Source organism: Lissotriton vulgaris, chromosome 12, assembly GCF_964263255.1.
Source record: "Lissotriton vulgaris chromosome 12, aLisVul1.2, whole genome shotgun sequence".
NCBI lineage: Eukaryota > Metazoa > Chordata > Amphibia > Caudata > Salamandridae > Lissotriton > Lissotriton vulgaris.
The window spans coordinates 42308141-42329853 of NC_141700.1; the positions used below are offsets into that span (position 1 = coordinate 42308141).

Below are 21713 nucleotides of genomic sequence, written 5' to 3' on the forward strand. Positions count from 1 at the left end.
GAGGGTGAGTGAGGGTGGGGGGTGAGGGTGGGGGGGTGAGGGGTTGAGGGTGAGGGTGAGCACAAGTAGAGATATTGAACTACGATTTACAATGCGAGAGTTGGAAAGTTCTTGCATAGTGCATCCAATTAATGAGGGCACATTCTGGGGGAGTGCGAGCGAAAGTTGTTGTTACATACTCTCCCTGCTTTAGTGACTCTGTTGGACAATAAAAGTAAATGCATTTCTGCGTGGTATCTCTGAAATCGATGTAGCGCAGACGTACTCTCCTTTCACGTTAAAGTTTGATTAGAGGCACGACAACATGGGGTAAAAAAAAAACAACAGGCTTTTACCATCTCTCACATTTTAAATGACCAAATGTTGTTGTATAAAACGGCAAATGCTAGCAGTCAGCGATAACACGCCACCTCCAAAGCCACCACCACTGGGGGACCAGTTGGGCCAGGGGAGGCGGGGCAATAACTGATAGAAAGGGGTCATCCAAGTTCTGGCAGCCACGATCCAGCTGTGAGGGCGGGGAGGTAGTTTCAGGAGTACCAACTTCTGCCGAAGATCCAAACAGACACAGAGGGGGAGGAGAGCGGGCTGAGAAAGCAAATCTGGCCGGGTGAGTTGGAAAAGCCATGCTGGATCTCCACCCCCTCCATACACAGCAGAGGTCTACTTGCCAGCGGAAAGGCAGGGCACAAACAGGCAGCCGCAATGATAGTGGTCACCTTTGTCCTGTAACCCTGGGGGCTCACACTGCCGCATGGTGCTCTAAACTCCACAGAGATGGATTGCAATACAACAGCCTCCCGGTCCCCAGAGCCACAGGAAGAGCTTACACTCTGCTTGCAGGCTCCCCTCCCAGTGTTAGTGCTACGACGGAAAAATCTCTCCTGCAGCGCTACCACACACTGCAATAACACTCTGTGGATGTGGTTACGCATACACGTCTCCCCAAAGCGTCATATACAGTATTTCTTCTGGATAGTCAAAAAATATTTAAATTGTAGATACGAAGGAAGAATACTAAAGACAGCGCTCTGCTCAATCGGTGTAAACTGGTAGTCCCAGCACACACGTAACGCAAAATTTTGCTATTTCCCGATTCCCATCAACCCGACCCCACGCAACGAGAGCAAGACACTTTACCATTCACTTAAACAGACTGCACCCTTAGCAAAACACAAGTTTACGAGCCTCTCCCATGCAAGAGCAAAGCTAGATAACAGGTTTCTAAATGGATGCAACTGATAAGGGAAGAAGTAAGTACGGCAGTGTAGGAAATTTTCCATTGCGCGAACAGGGCGCCAGAGAGCTTTACAAAACAATCAGCGAACTCAAACCAATGCAATAACAAGAGAAACACCGAGCACGGCGTCAGTGTTGGAATTGCTGGGGGGTAGGGGGTAAGTGGTGATTTTAAAAAAAATGCGACATGGCGGGCAGGGGAGGGGGCGGAGCGGGGAGAGGGAACAGACGGAGGGAAGGCCAGATAAGGGGAGGGGGAGGAGAAATGCGACACGGCGGGCAGGGGAGGGGGCGGAGCGGGGAGAGGGAACAGACGAAGGGAAGACAGATAAGGGGAGGGGGGAGGAGAAATGCGACACGGCGGGCAGGGGAGGGGGCGAGGGGGGAGGAGAAATGCGACGTGCGGATGAGGGAACTGATGTGCACGCGCTTTTAAGCTCAATGCGCATGCGCATTGAGCTTAAAAGTCACGGGCACTGCAAGGAATCGCCACGATTCCTTCCAAGTTGGATAAAGAGTGGATAAGCCCCCATAGTCTTGCTTGCTCGATGCGCATGCGCATCGACAGGCGAGACCTAAAAAACCAATAATGGAGTGGGTTTCATTGGTCAGAGGGGAAAGAAGTGCTTCTAAAATTGCCTTGTCAGTGGATGTAGGCAAACTTTATTGTAATCTCAGATAGGCAGAATAACACATTTACGGGGGTTAGTTCGACCGTTTCCATAGGTCAACATGTTGCTGTACCCTGTGAAGACCTGTAAGGGCTTTCATCAGGAGCAAAAGTCTCTCTCTGCTTCATAAATAAAAGAGAAGGTAAACCACCAAGTGTCAGTCCGGCTGTAATTTCCTTCCTATATTGATGTAACTCTTTCCCCCTTATATAGGGTAAATTGGCCTGAACTTGCTACTGAGATGTCGCTGGGTTACTGCTGTGGATTGACCCCAATTCAATTTGTTTCTTGTTTTAACAGATCAAAAGTTACAAAAAACATGGCAACACGTTTTGCCGCGCAGGGGAGAGCCCTTCAAAAATGGTAATGTAACTGGTGCTCATGTAAAGCGCTCCAATACCGTTGGGTCGAGTTTGCGCTATATAAAACGATGAATACCATCACAAAATGTGCCTCATTAAAATAACATAGTTTGGCTTTTCTTGCCACATAATTTAGTCAACCCTGTCGCATAATTTGTGCCTAGTCTGTCGCATATTTCCAATAGCCCTTCATAACAGGCAGTTTTGTATATACTCGGATCCTAAATTACGACCAGAGCATTAGCCGTGGAATATCTGACGACAGTGACATTTAATAAAGCTCCGTTTGGCCTGGAACATTCTTAGGAATCTAAAAATCGCCAATTATTGTAATGTAAAAAATTGTATATTTGACATCTATGCACAGTCCTGAAGGGTCCAACAGCTGAAAGCTGAACTAACAACCCAAAAAAAAGTGAGAATACCGGAAATGACGAACTTTTTACTTCCGGGTGCTCGCGGCTGTCTTTCTAGTTTACACTCGGCTTACCGGAACTTCTCGCCTGCCTCCGGCGCGAGCTCGACCCTTTCTTTCCGTGGACACTCGGCTCTCTCCGGTTATTTCCGGAGGAGCCCTGCTCGCTCCTCCGTACTTCGGCTCTCTCCGGAGTTGCTCGGCTGACTCTTCCGTACTTCGGCTCTTTCCGGAGCTGCTCGGCTCTCTCCGGCGCTGCTCGCCTCCCCCTTCGCTCTGCTCGCAGCCCTCCTCAGTCCCGCTCTCCCTCGGCTGTGCTGGATCATGGCTGCTCGCAGAGGCTGCTCCGTGCTCACGGCGGCCGTGGCGGCGCCCTGAGCGAAGCCTGGAGGGGGAGTCCGGCGGGGACACGTCCACCGTCACCCCGAGCCCCCCGGAGAGAGGTGAGAGGGGGCGGGCGGCTCATCGGACCATCAGGGGGAGCAGTGGCAACTGGTGGTTGGGGGGCCCTGGTGCATGAGTGGGGTGTGGATGTACATTGTGCATCACGTGGACACTGGTGCACCTCTGGGGCATGCATTGGACCGATGCACGGGGGGCGGGGGCTGCAGCCTGCGGGCATTTAATGGATGCACCCTGGCAGGACTGCTGCAGCTCTGTGGCAGCACCCGGCCATGAGGGGATCTGTGCAGTCCTGGAGCGGCCCTTTCTCGTCTCTTGGAGTTCCGGTGCAAAGCAGTGTGCACTCGTGCAGCTGTCTGTGGGCTTGTGCATTGAAGCACTGGAGATGCAATGGTGCGCTAGTGCACCCCGGGGTGCACTGACCTAGTGCAGATCGACACGGATGCATTCATGGGCACACTGGTGCAGATCGGTGGAGATACTAGTGCAGCTGTAGTGCACGGATACACTAGTGCAGCTGTCAGTGAGCTGGTGCATTGAAGCACTGGAGATGCAATGGTGCACTAGTGCACCCCGGAGTGCACTGGCCTAGTGCAGATCGGCACTAATGCATTCATGGACACACTGGTGCAGATCGGTGTAGACACTAGTGCAGCTGTAGTGCACGGATACACTAGTGCAGCTGTCAGTGAGCTGGTGCATTGAAGCACTGGAGATGCAATGGTGCACTAGTGCACTCCGGGGTGCACTGGCCTAGTGCAGATCGACACTGATGCATTCATGGACACACTGGTGCAGATCGGTGGAGATACTAGTGCAGCTGTGGTGTGCTGATGCACCTAGGATACACTAGTGCAGCTGTCAGTGAGCTGGTGCATTGAAGCACTGGAGATGCAATGGTGCACTAGTGCACCCCGGGGTGCACTGGCCTAGCGGGATCGACACTGACGCATTCATGGACACTGGTGCAGATCGGTGGAGCTACTAGTGCAGCTGTGGTGAACTGCTGCAGCTCAGGGCGAGCTTGTGCAGCCCAGATTTTGGTGCATTTGGGGAAGCTTTGGTGCAGTTTTTGCTGGGCTTTGCAACCACTGGGACTGCACTGGTGCAGGTAAGTGTGAGGTGCCGCGGGTCGTGGGATATTAGCCGAGAGTATATTACCTCTAAATGTACTTTGTTTTCTCTTGTAACCTGCACACTTGTCACTCTCTCCTCCTGTATTGCACTGTTTGCTACCTCATGTATTTTGTTTGCTCACAATTGTCACTTTTACTTCATGTAACTTATCGTCTGCTTTTGTAATGTGTTCATTTGTAATTTTCTGTTCCTTTGTGAAGCGCTCTGACGCCGTCGGGTAAAGTTCGCGCTATAAAAAAACCGCATAAATAAATAAACATCAGTGTAGTTCTTGGGGGACATTCGTGCTGCAAGCTGGTGCAGCAGTGGCGAACTGACGTAACGCCGAGTGCATTGGTGCAGCTGCGGGTGAGCTCGTGCACTTGAGGACACACTTATTGCAGTTATGGTGCGCTGGTGCAACCCGGGTGCACTAGAGCACCTGCGGGTGACCGCGCGTGCCCAGCTCTGGATAGGCTGGTGCATTTTTAGGAAGGATTGGTGCTGTTTCTGTTGGACCTTGCAACCACGGCGCTGCATCGGTGCTGCAGCTCGGGGAGCGCTGAAGCATCGGACTAGTTCTTTGGGGGCACTGGTGCAGCCGCGATGGTCCTGCACTGGCGCTGGTGCATTTGAGTGATCGCCGGGGCAGTTATGGTGCGCTCATGCAACCCGGGGTGCTCTACAGCAGCGATGTTGGAGCGTGTGCCTCTCGGGAGAGGCGGGTGCCTTTAGGGGATCGCTTGTGCAGCCCTTGGAGGACACTGGTGCAGGCAATGGGGTGCTGATGCAAATAGTGGAAAATAAACATTTGACGATGTATTGGTGTAGTGCGTGGTGGTCACTGGTGCGACGCTGGGTGCACCAGAGCAGCAGCGCGTGAGCTGGTGCAGCTCGGGAGAGGCAGCCATTGGCGGCACGAGGGCAGCGGTGCAGCGATGGGGTTGGTTACTGGTGCCCGTTGGTTATTAACACTGGTGCAGATGTGGAGAGCTGGTGCACTCCGCGTGAACAGTAGATGCACAGACGGGGTGTCGGGCAGTTGAAGAACACTGGTGCAGCTGTGGGGGTGCTGACTGGGGCTCCTTCAGGGTGCACTTGTGGGGGTGCTGACGGGGGTTCCTTCAGGGTGCGATGGTTAGTGCAGTTGTCTTTGGTGCTTTGTAACACTAATGGTGACACCGCTGCACGTGTGTCGTAGTGCTGGATTGATGTTCCGATGCAGCCAGGGCGCCGGCAGATGTAAGTTCGGGTCAGTTCTGGAGGCGTCGCTGGTTGAGTGGGCACGGTGCTGCTGTCCTTGGCAGGGAGGCAGGGTTGCACCCTCGGGCACGCTGCTGGTGCAGAGAGCATGGGCGCCGGTGCGGGCGTGGGAGAGGCCGGGACGGGCACCAGTGCTGCAGAGTGCGGTCCTCGACTCACACGGACCCTGGTGCTCCACTCCAGGTGCACGGGCACTGTGGGGGCCCTTCATGGATGCAGTGGAATGGGAGCTTAGGTCATTGTGTATAATTGTGCAGTGCTACTGTGACTGTGTCGGCTGAGGGTCATTTGGGAAGCAGCACTGGGTCCCGGGGGCAGCTCTTGGCGAGGGGATTGGGGACCCGCAGCCATGCACTAGTTTACACGGACTCAGCGCGATCGGCGGTGCAGCTGTGCGCGGCGGATAAGCAGCAATGCAAGTGTGAAAGTCACTGGTTGTAGGGGGGGGGGGGGGGGGGGGGTCAGTTGTGAGAGGGTTGGATGTTCACTGCTTCAGCTGTAAGAGGCTCGGTGGTGATGAGGGTGGGTGGACACTGCTGCAGCGGGGGCAGACGCGGTGTTCACTACAGCTGTTGTGGGGCAGGAGTCGGTGGGGCTGGCACAGTTGTGTCTGCTTTGGGGCTGGCTGATCACGAGTGCACCCGTGCGTTTGTGGTGGATCACTGGTGCAAGGAGGGGTGGAGAGGGGGGGGGGCGGCCTTCGCTCGTGCAGCTGCAGGGAAGCAGAGGTTGACGTGAACAGCTGTGAGCGAACTGGGCATTCCGTTTTTAAGTGGATTAATGGTTTACTGTTGCTGCTGCGATGCACTAGTGCAGAGGGGGACAGAGGTGTTCACTTATTCATCGTCCAGGAGTGCAGTGTGTGCACTGGTGCGGTTTAAGGCGTCGCTAGTGCAATTGTTGCTCGGGTGGGGACCCACTGGTGCAGCTGTGAGGTGATAGCCCGTGCCCTGGTGCTGCATGCGAGGGCACGGGGTATATTGGGGTTCACCCGTGCAGGTGTGAGGTGGTAGGTCGAGCCCTGGTGCTGCATGTGAGGGCGCGTGGTATATTGGGGTTCACCCGTGCAGGCGTGAGGTGATAGGTCGAGCCTTGGTGCTGCATGTGAGGGCACGGGGTATATTGGGGTTCACCCGTGCCGGTGTGAGGTCGAGCCCTGGTGCTGCATGTGAGGGCGCGTGGTATATTGGGGTTCACCCGTGCAGGTGTGAGGTGATAGGTTGAGCCCTGGTGCTGCATGTGAGGGCACGGGGTATATTGGGGTTCACCCGTGCAGGCGTGAGGTGGTAGGCCAAGCCCTGGTGCTCCATGTGAGGGCGCGGGGTATATTGGGGTTCACCCGTGCAGGTGTGAGGTGATAGCCCGTGCCCTGGTGCTGCATGCGAGGGCACAGGGTATATTGGGGTTCACCCGTGCAGGTGTGAGGTGGTAAGTCAAGCTCTGGTGCTGCATGTGAGGGCGCGTGGTATATTGGGGTTCACCCGTGCAGGTGTGAGGTGGTAGGTCGAGCCCTGGTGCTGCATGTGAGGGCGCGTGGTATATTGGGGTTCACCCGTGCAGGCGTGAGGTGGTAGGCCAAGCCCTGGTGCTCCATGTGAGGGCGCGGGGTATATTGGGGTTCACCCGTGCAGGTGTGAGGTGATAGGTCGAGCCCTGGTGCTGCATGCGAGGGTGCGAGGTATATTGGGGTTCACTGGTGCAGCTGTGAGGTGATAGGTCGAGCACTGGTGCTGCATGTGAGGGCACGGGGTATATTGGGGTTCACTGGTGCGGCTGTGAGGTGATAGGCTGAGCCTTGGTGCTGCATGTGAGGGCACGGGGTATATTGGGGTTCACCCGTGCCGGTGTGAGGTCGAGCACTGGTGCTGCATGTGAGGGCACGGGGTATATTGGGGTTCACCCGTGCAGGTGTGAGGTGATAGGTTGAGCCCTGTTGCTGCATGTGAGGGCACGGGGTATATCGGGGTTCACCCGTACAGGTGTGAGGTGATGGGTCGAGCACTGGTGCTGCATGTGAGGGCACGGGGTATATTGGGGTTCACCGGTGCAGCTGTGAGGTGATAGGTCGAGCCCTGGTGCTACATATGAGGGAGCGGGGTATATTGGAGTTCACCCGTGCAGGTGTGAGGGGATAGGTTGAGCCCTGGTGCTGCATGTGAGGGCGCGTGGTATATTGGGGTTCGCAGGTGTGAGGTCGAGCCCTGGTGCTGCATGTGAAGGCGCGGGGTATATTGGGGTTCACCCGTGCAGGTGTGAGGTGATAGGTCGAGCCCTGGTGCTGCATGTGAGGGCTCTTGGTATATTGGGGTTCACCGGTGCAGGTGTTAGGTCGAGCCCTGGTGCTGCATGTGAGGGAGCGGGGTATATTGGAGTTCACCCGTGCAGGTGTGAGGGGATAGGTTGAGCCCTGGTGCTGCATGTGAGGGCACGGGGTATATCGGGGTTCACCCGTACAGGTGTGAGGTGATAGGTCGAGCACTGGTGCTGCATGTGAGGGCACGGGGTATATTGGGGTTCACCCGTACAGGTGTGAGGTGATAGGTTGAGCCCTGGTGCTGCATGTGTGGGCGCGGGGTATATTGGGGTTCACCGGTGCAGCTGTGAGGTGATAGGTCGAGCCCTGGTGCTGTATGTGAGAGCACGGGGTATATTGGGGTTCACTGGTGCGGCTGTGAGGTGATAGGTTGAGTCTTAGTGCTGCATGTGAGGGCGCAGGGTATATTGGGGTTCACAGGTGCAGCTGTGAGGTGATAGGTCGAGCACTGGTGCTGCATGTGAGGGCACGGGGTATATTGGGGTTCACTGGTGCGGCTGTGAGGTGATAGGCTGAGCCTTGGTGCTGCATGTGAGGGCACGGGGTATATTGGGGTTCACCCGTGCCGGTGTGAGGTCGAGCACTGGTGCTGCATGTGAGGGCACGGGGTATATTGGGGTTCACCGGTGCAGCTGTGAGGTGATAGGTCGAGCCCTGGTGCTACATATGAGGGCGCAGGGTATATTGGGGTTCACCGGTGCAGCTGTGAGGTGATAGGCCTAGCACTGGTGCTGCATGTGAGGGCACGGGGTATATTGGGGTTCACCCGTGCAGGTGTGAGGTGATAAGTCGAGCCCTGGTGCTGCATGTGAGGGCGCGGGGTATTTTGGGGTTCACCGGTGCAGCTGTGAGGTGATCGGTCGAGCCCTGGTGCTGCATGTGAAGGCGCGGGGTATATTGGGGTTCACCCGTGCAGCTGTGAGGTGATAGGCCGAGCCCTAGTGCTGCATGTGAGGGCACAGGGTATATTGGGGCTCACCTGTGCAGGTGTGAGGTGATGGGTCGAGCCCTGGTGCTGCATGTGAGGGCGCGGGGTATATTGGGGTTCACTGGTGCAGGTGTGAGGTCGACCCCTGGTGCTGCATGTGAGGGAGCGGGGTATATTGGGGTTCACCGGTGCAGCTGTGAGGTGATAGGTCGAGCCCTGGTGCTGCATGTGAGGGCACGGGGTATAATGGGGTTCACCGGTGCAGCTGTGAGGTGATAGGTCGAGCCCTGGTGCTGCATGTGAGGGCGCGGGGTATATTGGGGTTCACCGGTGCAGCTGTGAGGTGATAGGTCGAGCCCTGGTGCTGCATGTGAGGGCATGGGGTATATTGGGGCTCACCCGTGCAGGTGTGAGGTGATGGGTCGAGCCCTGGTGCTGCATGTGAGAGCACGGGGTATATTGGGGTTCACCGGTGCAGCTGTGAGGTGATAGATAGGTCGAGCCCTGGTGCTGCATGTGAGGGCGCGGAGTATATTGGGGTTCACCGGTGCAGCTGTGAGGTGATAGGTCGAGCCCTGGTGCTGCATGTGAGGGCGCGTGGTATATTGGGGTTCACCGGTGCAGGTGTGAGGTCGAGCCCTGGTGCTGCATGTGAGGGCGCGGGGTATATTGGGGTTCACCCGTGCAGATGTGAGGTGATAGGTCGAGCCCTGGTGCTGCATGTGAGGGCACGGAGTATATTGGGGTTCACCCGTGCAGGTGTGAGGTGAAAGGTCGAGCCCTGGTGCTGCATGTGAGGGCGCGGAGTATATTGGGGTTCACCCGTGCATGTGTGAGGTGATAGGTCGAGCCCTGGTGCTGCATGTGAGGGCGCGGGGTATATTGGGGTTCACCGGTGCAGCTGTGAGGTGATAGGTCGAGGCCTGGTGCTGCATGTGAGGGCGCGGGGTATATTGGGGTTCACCGGTGCAGCTGTGAGGTGATAGGTCGAGGCCTGGTGCTGCATGTGAGGGCGCGGGGTATATTGGGGTTCACCGGTGCAGCTGTGAGGTGATAGGTCGAGCCCTGGTGCTGCATGTGAGGGCATGGGGTATATTGGGGCTCACCCGTGCAGGTGTGAGGTGATGGGTCGAGCCCTGGTGCTGCATGTGAGAGCACGGGGTATATTGGGGTTCACCGGTGCAGCTGTGAGGTGATAGGTCGAGCCCTGGTGCTGCATGTGAGGGCACGGAGTATATTGGGGTTCACCCGTGCAGGTGTGAGGTGAAAGGTCGAGCCCTGGTGCTGCATGTGAGGGCGCGGAGTATATTGGGGTTCACCCGTGCATGTGTGAGGTGATAGGTCGAGCCCTGGTGCTGCATGTGAGGGCGCGGGGTATATTGGGGTTCACCGGTGCAGCTGTGAGGTGATAGGTCGAGGCCTGGTGCTGCATGTGAGGGCGCGGGGTATATTGGGGTTCACCGGTGCAGCTGTGAGGTGATAGGTCGAGGCCTGGTGCTGCATGTGAGGGCGCGGGGTATATTGGGGTTCACCGGTGCAGCTGTGAGGTGATAGGTCGAGGCCTGGTGCTGCATGTGAGGGCGCGGGGTATATTGGGGTTCACTGGTACAGCTGTGAGGTCGAGCCCTGGTGCTGCATGTGAGGGCACGGGGTATATTGGGGTTCACCTGTGCAGCTGTGAGGTGATAGTTGCTTGTCGGGGAATCTGTAGTGAGCAGGGGCAGTTGGACATTTATAATCCAACTCTAACCTAAGGTGTTCTGTTTAAAGCGCCCTGATGCTTCACCCTTGTACGTGTGGCGGTGCCTCAAGGTCATTCATTGGAGCAGGCCCAAGCTGCATGCATGACGTCAGCTCCCATGCAGCTGTGCAGGCCGCCTGCCTTTGGAGATGCATCTTGGGGGAGGGGAGGCTGCAGCTGACTGTGCAACGCCTTCCACAATCCGCCAGGATTCCTCTGTTTTGACAAATGAAGTTTCACATTTGGGGTAATTATCTGTGGGTACAATTCATACTTTACTTCTGGCCTTGTTCATCAAAGGTGTAACACTGTTATGCTGTGCCTGATGCTCGAAATCACCCCCCCACTGGATCAAGACAAGAACGAGAAGAAAGTAATCTTCTGGTATGCTATCTCTTTTCCGCTCTACCTTAATTCCTATCCTTTCCCCTTACCGGGACAGTGGATGGGGGGGGGGGGGGGGGGGGGGGGGGGTTGTACAGCCAAGCCTCTATAATGTGAATCTGTACTGCCATTAACACAGCCAGTTTGGGCTGCCACCCTGTAACGACAAAGCGTTGACGATTATATGTTATATGAAAAAAGATATTGAAATTAAAAAAAAGAAATATCAGATTTTTTACCCGAATAAATTGAAAATGTATTTTTACCATTCTGGTTGAGGAAAGGAGTGTGAGCAAACTCTGAGGTTAGTTGAATCCAAAGTGGATGAAACTAAAAATGTTGTAGAGACTGGAAGGGTTGGGGTGGGGTCAGTCCCATGCCCACCTTCCCGTTCTCGGACACCAGCGTTTTTCGCAGAATGTAAACTTTGATGCCAATTTAAAGTACACTGTCTATGTAAGTTGTGGGCAGGTTGTTGGGCCAAAATAACATTTTGGATATCACGCAAATATAGGTTTTGGCCACAGACGAATACGCTCGGTCTTGCGGAGGCCCGTTCCGTGCCCATCCTTGGTGGCCCATGAGGTACTCAGGCCAGCTTCAGCTCAGATTCATTTGTTCTTCATCCTTTTACTCCTTTATGTTTTGACCCTTCTTTAATTTCGTTATCTTTTTTGACTCTCCTCTCCTCTCTGCCGCAAGGATGTTTTACGCCTTCTACCTCCATTTTGTTGTATCTTAATTGGATTCATATAGCGCCTACTAACCCTTACGAGCCGTTGAAGTGCTTTTTGGCGGGTAGCATGCTACTTCGAACCCCAGAGTTGTTGGCCTGTGGTATTAGGTTGAGCTTTCTAGGAAACCATTCCATGTATTCACTCCAGTTTCTTTGTGGTAAATTCTGTTTTCTGTTTACCAATAGAGTTGTGCAGGGTATGTAGTTCGTCTGTCACAAACTTCAAGTATTTCTCATTGCTACCTATTTCGCAAAGTTTTAGCAAGTGGGTTTGGTTAATTTCAGAACTTTCACTTCAAGCTGTAAACATGTTATGGGGGGGGGGGGGGGATCACCAATATCATCTAGTTACAAAGTCACTAGAAAAACAGTTTTAATTTGAATTTCTGATGAAAACAAGATATGCAATTTTTCACCAACTAGTATTTGGGAAGAAACATTACCAGTTTTCTGGAAAAGCCACGAACATGCCGTAAACATAGGAAAGGCAATAAACTTTGCAAACCAGGGACTGGCCAATAATCTGGATCTACTCAAGAGTTGGCTCGCGCAATAAAAACCATGCACTCCTATGCTTGCACCCACCACTCGCCTAAGCTAGTTCCACAAAGTCCTTGTTCGAATGGGACCCTTTTTAGGTTTCGCCTGGCGTCCGCTGCGCAGCAATGTTCGCGCAGGCGAAATCTAATGTTTGAACAGTACTGGCTTTGGTCCCGCCTTCTCTTGCATTGGCTAGCTCCACAAATGGAGGCTAGCCATTGGAAGAGAGATCTGTCCGTCATTGCCGGAGCAGATTCGTGGGCGTTCTGGCCATTTTTACTCATCCCGCCCCCTTGCGATCGTCATGCGGCTGTGGGCGGTGCGGCCATTTTTACTCATCCCGCCCCCTTTCGATCGTCATGCGGCGGTGTTTTTTTTTTTAACGCTTTGTTTTCGCCATTTTGGAAGTGTTGTTTGCAGGGGTAGGTTGCGCGATGTCCCGCTGTCCGTTCCCGCCCCCCTCCCGCTGTCCGTTTGCCCGTTCCCGGCCCCCCCGCTGTCCTTGTGCCCGTTAACCCGCCCCCCTCCCGCTATCCTTGTGCCCGTTAACCCGTCCCCCCTACCGCTGTCCGTGAGGCCGTCCCCCCTCCCGCTGTCTGTGTGCCTCCCCCCTCCCGCTGTCCTTTCCCCTCCCCTCGTTAGTCAATGTATTCTCTGCAGCAGGCTTTTTTTTAAATATTTAAATCAGGAGTGAAAATACAAGCCAGGCCAGTTGGCTTTGCCATTGCTTGTTCCACTCCAAAGAGACTGACTCCCTTATTTCTTTGCTTGTTTGGGGTTAGCCGTGGGGCACCTGGAGGCGGGGGGGGATTAGTGCGCACAGCACACGGCGCAGTCGACTGGTTCTTTTTTCCTCCCCCCTAGCATGGTGCTAATCCGATCATGACACGCTTCATTAAAACCACCTGAATGCGCGGCTTCCACCCGGAGGCCGCGGGCTCATGAATGTGGCTGTGTGCGGGGAGAGGGGTAGAGGCGTGTGTGTGCGTGCATGTTGTAAGTGTGTTAAATGTGTCTGTGTAGGTGCATGGCTGCCTTCCTTGGCGCGGTGTGCGCTTGTGTGTTGGGGTGGTTGTTTCCCGACAGGCCGACTGGAGCATACACGTGTGTTTCCGAGTTTGGGGTTTCGTCTCTTGCCACGCGGGGTGGGAGGGAGCATAAGCCTGTAAGACTCAACTGTTTGTGTGTTCAAGTCTCACCGGAAGGAAGGCAGAGCGGCGGCCCGCGTGCTTCACACACAGCCCGGCTAGTATTGCGTTCCAGGCCCGGAGACAGCCTCGTCTGACCCGCATCCAAGACCTGCTGGGAAGAGGGCCAAGGGCGGGGGAATGACAGAGCTCGGATCCGCAGGCCTGCTGGGCCATGCCGGGCCAGGCGCACCACACCGCGGAGCGCTGGGGAGGGCGACCGAGGGCCGCACCCAGGGGAGGGGGCACGGTGTGGAATCAGACCCCGAGCATTTACTACCCTATGCAAGGGCGAGAGAGGTCTCTCGGCGCCCCTGGATAGGGTGACCAGAATTTTAAAGCAAAAACCAGGACTTTTCACAAAAAAAGAAGAAGGACTTAAACATGGCTGTGCTTGCTTCCCTGCCCCTTGGCTGTGCTTGCTCCCCCACCCCCTGGTTCCCCTTTCCCTGGCTGTGCTTGCTCCCCTGCCACCTAGCTGTACTTGCTTCCCTGACCCTCGTTGTGCTTGCTTCCCTGCCCCCTCGTTGTGCTTGCTCCCCTGCCCCCTCGCTGTGCTTGCTTCCCTGCCCCCTCGCTGTGGTTGCTTCCCTGCCCCCTCACTGTGCTTGCTCTCCTGAGTGTGTGTGTGGCTTTGGGTGGGTGTGTGTGGCTCTGGGTGGGTGTGTGTGGCTCTGGGTGGGTGTGTGTGGCTCTGGGTGGGAGTGTGTGGCTCTGGGTGGGTGTGTGTGGCTCTGGGTGGGTGTGTGTGGCTCTGGGTGTGTGTGTGTGTGGCTCTGGGTGTGTGGCTCTGGGTGGGTGTGTGTGGCTCTGTGTGTGGCTCTGTCTATGTGTGGGTCTGTGTGTGTGGGTCTGTGTGTGTGTGGCTCTGTGTGTGTGTGTGGCTCTGTGTGTGTGTGGGGGGGGGGGCTCTGTTGGTGTGTGTGGGTCTGTGTGTGAGTCTGTGTGTTTTTGTGTGGCATTTGCCAGAGATTAAACTATTGACATTGTAAATGACAATGCCATTTATTTATCTGTTTTCAAAACCAACACATAAATACAAATTTTGTCATTTACAATGCCAATAGCTCAAACTTTTCAAAAGGCGAAACCATTGCATTGTAAATGCTTGTTGGATATTCCTGAGTGTGTTTTTTAAGTTCCCTATGATAGATGTTATTGTCTTTTTAACATTGATTACCATGAAATTAATGCTAGTAAATGTCCCTTACTGTTTCCTGTATATATAAATATATATGTAACACAATTGTACCCCAAAAAATATTTTTTCCAGCTATCCTAAGCCCCTCCCCAGTGTCGGGTCATGGTTGCTATTTTGAGGGGTGTTTTTCAGCTGTTTGAGGGTTTCCACTCTTCATGAACTTGCATGCCTCTGTTCCATTTCTTTTCCTTCGCAGTTATATATTTTCTTTTTAAACCTGTCTTGCATGGTGCATGTAAATCCCAGTGTGCATTGTTATACTCAGAAAAAGCAGCAGACCCTTTCTAAACCCCCCGTCCCAGCCTTTCAGTCTAAAAAGTTTTTTCTTTTCCATTTTTTATTAGTTTTATACTTTTTATTTCAATGAACAAAGAGCGTCCTCATTGTTGGAAACTAGTCAAGTGGAACTCTGGTTTGTCATGTGTGCTGCGTAGTGTGTGTAAACGTTGCGGGGAAAGTTCTTCTACGCTTGCCCAGTTCTTGCACCATCTTCACATTGAACAGCCTTCCATCAACTTGAGTTTTACATAGCTTTTTTTGTGATATTTTTGGAACTTTTCTGCAGATGTTCTTGTTTATTTTTATATTTAGTGAGTTGGTAGTGTAGGAAACTGTCCCAGGTAGAGTCAGAGAGGTTGCATTTCTTTGTCTGTTAATCAAGGCGCTCTTGTGAAAGGTGTTCACACCGGTCCAGACTGGTGAGGGCTCACGGCTGAGTAAGGAACACCTTGGCTTGGTACTGAAGTTGAATCTTAATTATTTGCTATAGGCCAACACCGGGTTCTATCTAGGGATGCCATGACCAGGATTTTCTTGGTCACTGTACATTCAATTTCCAATCCTCAGCGAAACTCTAGCTAGAAAATGCAAGTTTTTGTGGGTGGGTTCTTTTTGCTCTCAGGTTAGAGTTCCGAGTATTCCCGAATATTGAACCCAAAGTCCAAAGAGACCTAAATCTGTGTGTTTTTTCCTCTTCCTGAACTGTGATTGGCCCCTGATATTCTGTGTTAGCCAATTGAAGGTTTTCAATTGAAGCATATTTTCTGGATACTTTAGGCCCTTGCTCCAGCAGATAGTGAGTGAAGGATTTTAAGTGATGCCTTGAGCTCAGTGTACATCCGATTTAGTGCTTCTAAGGTGTCTTTGCACTTTTCCCAGTTGGAGCTCAATCTGACTCCCTGTTTTCACACTCACTCCAGTCTGAGTTTTTCAGAGCATTTGTTCTTTTTGCATTTCTATAATCCTTGCACACTAATTTTGGCATGGGTCAGCGGCCCTCGATTGGTACGATCGAGGGAATATGTAGCCTGGAAACCTTGAAAGAAAAGACCTTGTCGGATAAACTTTAGCATTGTCGTCCACAGATCCATCGAATAAGGGGACACACTGATCTCACGCAAGATTTTTACAAATTTCTTGTACTTCTATGAGAAGCGCGGTAATTTACAAACACGTGCAGGAAACAAACTGAAATGGTGGCTGATTGTTTCCTTGTAAAAGGAATCAAGTGTTTAGATATCTTGAATTATAGTTCACAGAATCTAGATTTTTTTCATATGGGAACCGCCTGACATGAATCTTTATTATTTAAACTCCTGTTTACAGACCGCCCATCTCCCCCTTTTATCTGGACATACAGTACAAAGTGTTATCACATGCCCTGTAGAAGTTATCAACAGCACAAATATCCACGTGTTTAGTCTGTTAGGCTCTGGGGTCTGAGTTTTTTTGCCTTCCTCGCTGCCCTTTTCTTTGCTTCCATACCACTGTTCATTATCACCGAGTTACTTTTGAACTCTTTAGCAAGTCGTTTCTCATCCGATTCCTTAGTTTCTATAAATGTGACTGTTTTTGTTACTGTCTGCCTGGGCCTGCAAGATTATTGTTGACTCTAGAATTTTTTGCTTCTTCAATTGTTATTTAATGTCTCAATTAAAAAAATAAAATAAAATGCAACTCCTTATCTTCGACAAAGAAGGATTATGCATATTTTCCAAGTATTTTTCATAGCATTGGCAGCTGTACGTGTTTTTTGACTTGTGCGTGTTTTGGGTATTTATTAAAGCCTCAAAGTGTTGCCCACAACTCTTTTTAAGTTAATCTAAGATTGCTTTTTAATGATTTCTTAATCTTCTAATTGATAATTTCTGTGTTTGAACACACTTGCTCCTGAACTTTGGACTTGAGCCCTGATGTAGCGCTTTGCGAATGCATAGCGTCACATTGGACACGCCATCTGCCTTATTATAAGTGAATTAGGAAATAATGCGCCAGTAATTAGGCGGATAAGATGTCCGTTGTGCTTGTGACGGAGTACACATCCGACAAACTGTAACTTAGAGCCTAAGTGTTCCAAGTACTCAAACGTTACTGTATGTAGGATCACAACTGTTGTCCAAAGTGTATGAACTCACTACTGCATTCTGTACTTTTGTAGGCCTGGGCTGTAAATTCCGTTCCGCTTGCGGAATTTGGGTAATTTTGCGTTCTGCGAAGAACGCGGAATTGCCAAAAATTCTGCTGCTTTGCAGAATTTTTGGCTTGTTTGCGCTTTCAAATTGCGTGTTTGCAAGATATTTCTCCCCAATCACGCAAACAGCGTTCGTGAACAGGAAAAGAGCATTGCAAACGGGCGGAACAAGAAATTCCGCGTGTTTGCAGAACGTTTGCGTGCTCGCGGAGATTTTTTACAGTTTCGCAGAGCTTTGCGTAGCACGACTTCGCAAATTCCGCCCACCCCTACCCTTTTGCCTTGTTTGTTGAGCAAAGAATGCTGCAATGATACCATGAAGGCCTCCTTCCCCACAGTCTGGGACATGTGAAATAAATGTATTTATATATGTTTTAATTAATCATTGTGCTCTCTGTCCTCTCACTGAAGGTTTGGCGTTAAGGTTCGGCTTGTTAGCTTCAATCCACCTGCCATAAGATAGCGCTTATATCTCTTGTTATCCGTGTGCTATGCTCTTGAATGCACCCCACCCCTTGGATTTGATTCATGAACATGGCAGCTGAGCTCAGAATAGCCTAAAGAAATGGAGCTGGCTTTATCTCAACAATGATTGAGTTGTTGGCCTCTGGAATCCCCAATCTGGGGGCGTTGGTGAGAAATTCTGCTGGATTGACAGGTGAATTGATGACTCTCCCCTCATCCCACCCCTCCTCCCCCTGTAACCTAAGCCCCTCTCCCCAGGACTGGCTTTGTCTCTCTCTAATAAAGCTGCTTTCTCCTGGGCCTTGATTGATTTACAGCATACCACTCTGACCTGTTTTTAGCAGCTCCAGGAAAGGTCATGGGCCTCTTTGTCCTCCTAGTTGTTGTCCACAAAGCAGGATTCTCCAGTTTCAGAATTTCTTTAAATGCTTTATATGTCACTCATGGGCCATTAACACAATGTGATGCAAGTTTAGCCCATAAGTTCTCAACAAGAGATCCATAAAAGAAGTTTTAGCGAAATCTTCCTTGTGAGTTTTTGAAGGAATAGGACATTTAAGCAAATCATTTGATATTCCAGTGGTCCTTCCAATCCATGGCTGCCTTCCACTTTAATTTTGCAGATTCGCCAATTTTGGGATTCTGGGTGTTGCAGTATGAATGCCATCTTTGCAATAGTCTGTTTATGAGTAAAGGAAAACCTATTCCCTGTTTAAAAAAAAGACAAGTTCTGTATCCAAGAGTAGTAAACATTTGGGAGAGCATTGTAAAAAGCTTTCAAGCCAGTAAAGCATAATTCTTAGGGATAAAAAAATTGCATGATTACACAGCAAATTCTTTTGTACAAAGACATATTTTTTTTGTTTTTCCTGCTCATGTGACATTTGTGAAATGCTCTTTGTCACTAGGACCCTTTTTCCCAAATGAAAAGTTCTAGAACACAAATCTGTTACTAAATTAAAATAGTGCATCTATCCTGTAGTGAAGGCCTTAACATATATATATGTGTTCCATCTTTCTGATAGAAGGATGCCTCCCTTCTGCCAGAGGGCCTCAACCGGCACTTCACGAGGTGTCTTTTACTCAGTGGCAAGTTGCAGAAAGGCGACAGTCAGTACTTAAAAAACCTTCCCCCAAATTTTTTTTTAATTTAACTTTAGAAAAACTCTATACATTTACTGAAATATATGCTGCATTGGTCTGGATTTTTCATGCCTTTGGCTCCTGAAGTGCCAGTCCATAGAGACGGAGAGAGGCTTGGAACGCCAATCCTAACTATGGCTTCCCGAAAGCAACCACCATGATCTTCACATAGGTTTGAATTGGAGTGGGTTTTTTGTAAACCATGTAGGTGTTAAAGGTCCACAAATGATTTGGTATTCCAACATTCCATATATGTAATCGTTCATTTAAATAGTTTTTTAAAAAAAATAGTATGTCTAGTATTACAATTTGGGGAACATTGAAAGTTTTGTTGCATCTAAAATTACTGCAAGACTCAAGTAGTCCTCAACACTCTGGACAAAGATCTTTGTGCAATAATCTTTAACTTGTCATTTGTTTAGAACTCCTGTGCAGGGGTTCAGATCCCTGGCATGGAAGGTGTTTTCCACCAGTAATGTATTCTCTCCAAAATGAGATGTTGAGGGTCCTAAGAAAAATGATAAAAACATCTGTTATAAACTATCAGTCGGATTAGCAATCAATATGTGAGAATTTACAGAAGTACCGTCTATATTTTTAAATCGTCTGCAATAGTTTGTACATATTTGGATATTGTCGTATAACTCTGTCTCTTGATAAATTTGCAAATGGTCAACGTAATCGTAAATGCTGGTCCGACAGCATCCTCGCATCTCCATACAAAAAATTGCCCACGGATCCTGAACATTCCCCAAAAACTTTTGTGAAAATTGAAATCCACCACGAATCTTTATGACCAGGGATGAAACTGCACATTTTGGTTTTGCAAGTACTTCAATATGTTGAGATTTAGCACTGTTATTAAGTATCATCAGAGCTCTGTATTGCACAGAGAGATGGGCAAAGTGGTGTTTTGAGTGCTATATAAATGTACACCCTGCGTCCCTTATTGTTAAAATACAGTTATTTTGGGATTGGCAATGCCGGGTAAGCTGGGTCGGGGCGCATTCCTTAGCATGATTTGATCCGCATGTTTGCTGCTAGAGAACAGCAGAGAGAGCCTGCCATTGGAGCAATTACTGAAGAATTATCTGGGAAATGAGCGAAAACAAATGTATAACTTGGCAGGACCAAAGGAAAAAAGTGGGAAAACGATGATGCGTAGCAAATGTGCACTGCGGTTGTCGAAGATATAGCGGGTATCTGAACTGTGACTACCAACTTGAGGATGCGTGTTGCTGCCAACAAGATTTTTATGAGCGTGGAACTGCGCATTGACATGTTCTTGAAATGAAGTCTTAAAGAGCTCTAAGGTAGTTTAACTGGTTATGAGATGCCTTTACTAGACCGCGCATGCGCGGTCTGTCGTGAGGCATATCGTCGGCCTATAGCAGGATAAGAGCCCGCCCTTTGCGTATAATTGGTTGGCTTCATTGTCGCTCTCATTTGCAAGCTAGCTTATTCGATCGTTAGCTCATATGGGCTTTACTTCCTCTTTTGTGCGTTTGCCCCTCCCCTGGAAGATATACTTGTGTCTTTCCACTCCTCACTTCACTTGTATCTTTTTGTTTAAGCACAAAGCGAGAGTGCATGTGTTTTCCAGCGGTCTCCCTTGTGTATTTCCTCCCAACCACAATGCTTGTGTTGCACTTTTTATTCATGTGTGATTTTCCCTACACTCGCGTGCATCTCCATCCCATTCCTTTCCCGCCGTTGTGCATTTCCCCTCATTAGGGTTGCTGTACATCATGGCTAAAAACATTGGCAAATAGAACAGCTCTTAAAGTCCTGTAATGTTGGCTTTACCAATGGTTGTTATATCTCCATATCCTGGGAAAACGCCTGGGGTTGGTTATAAATGGAAGCAGGAACTTGACCTATTCCATGACCATTTATTATCCCTTTTGTGACGTAAAGAACAGAGCACCTCCATTTCGCTTGGATAATACGCCTGACCATTGGTTTGATCCTGGGCAAATCATTTGGTTCTTGTGCTTTAATTCCTTTTTGGGCCAAACAGTCGGAGCGCCCGGCTGAAGTCCAGTTTATTGCGGACAGTATGAGGCGCTGGAGTCATTGAAAGGACATTTGCGACATTCTATGCTGAATCATTCTGTACTTAGTATAATTATTAGCTAAAGGGGCCATTTGCTGTTCCTTCTGCTGGCCAATGCTTATTAAGCAATGTTTCTTTTTCAATGAGAGCTAAATTCTAGATTTCAAAATAAGAGAGTTTAGAGCGTATTGGCAATAATATTTTTTTGTCAGTGAGGTTGTAGCCTTCATTTTATCAGACTTTTCATTCCGTCTTTTCAGTCGAATGTGTCGCCGTCACCCCACACCTTCCAATTTTGTCTATTTTGATTTCACTAATAGTATAGGTATAAAATACATACATATAGAGGCTCTTCACACAAAGGTCTGCTACTGTGTCATTCACATTTTTCTTTCTTTGCACTACAGCATACCACATGGGGTGGTGGGTCGTCCCACTTGTCATTGGTTGGCTTAACTTTGAGTGACGGAATTCTGCCAAATCAAGGAGCGCATCCGCACACGAAGGAGTTCTTTTAAACAGGGGTACTTTGGCAATGTGTGCTGTTTGAGACCCTACAAATATTTTAGCTTTTTAGCCCATTTGTTTTGTGTTTTTTTATTTTTAAAGATTGACAATGGTCCAGCTGCTTCAAAAGGCTATCTGCCATAGCCAGACCAAATAATTTGTCAGTGCTTGTTTCCAAATGGATTGGATTGGTATAAAAGAACGTGTTTTCTAGCAAGTTGGCAGTAGGAGAATTTGTCCTTGCCAACAGCCTGTTTTGCTCATCACATTACTATGCTGCTTACATATTACCCTTGCACAAAGACACATTTTGCCTTAGTGATGCAGCAGTGTTCAGTTTGGGATGGTAAGGTATCTGTGTATCAATTACTGTTCTGCAAACAGTGCTGCTCAGCCTAGACCCAGGAGCGCCTGATCCAGTCCGTATTTTCTGAGTTTCCACTAAAGTTATAATTATATCCACAGTGTAAATGCATCTCGTTTACTCAATTTTTGTTTAGCCGAAACATCTTGTGTAGATCCAGATGACATTGGGAACTCTTTCCCAATGGCTCTGCAGAATTTGACTTCACC

At 50.2% G+C, this 21713-nt stretch overlaps 1 protein-coding gene across 1 annotated transcript in view; it reads left to right on the top strand.

Moving 5' to 3' along the window:
- The first annotated feature begins 2985 nt into the window (after nt 1-2985).
- PIK3R2 (phosphoinositide-3-kinase regulatory subunit 2) overlaps nt 2986-21713 on the top strand; it is a 163880-nt gene continuing 145152 nt past the window's right edge. Inside the window, exon 1 of the mRNA XM_086946992.1 lies at nt 2986-3130. The gene's annotated coding sequence lies outside the window, so the exon portion shown is untranslated. The remainder of the gene's footprint in view (nt 3131-21713) is intronic.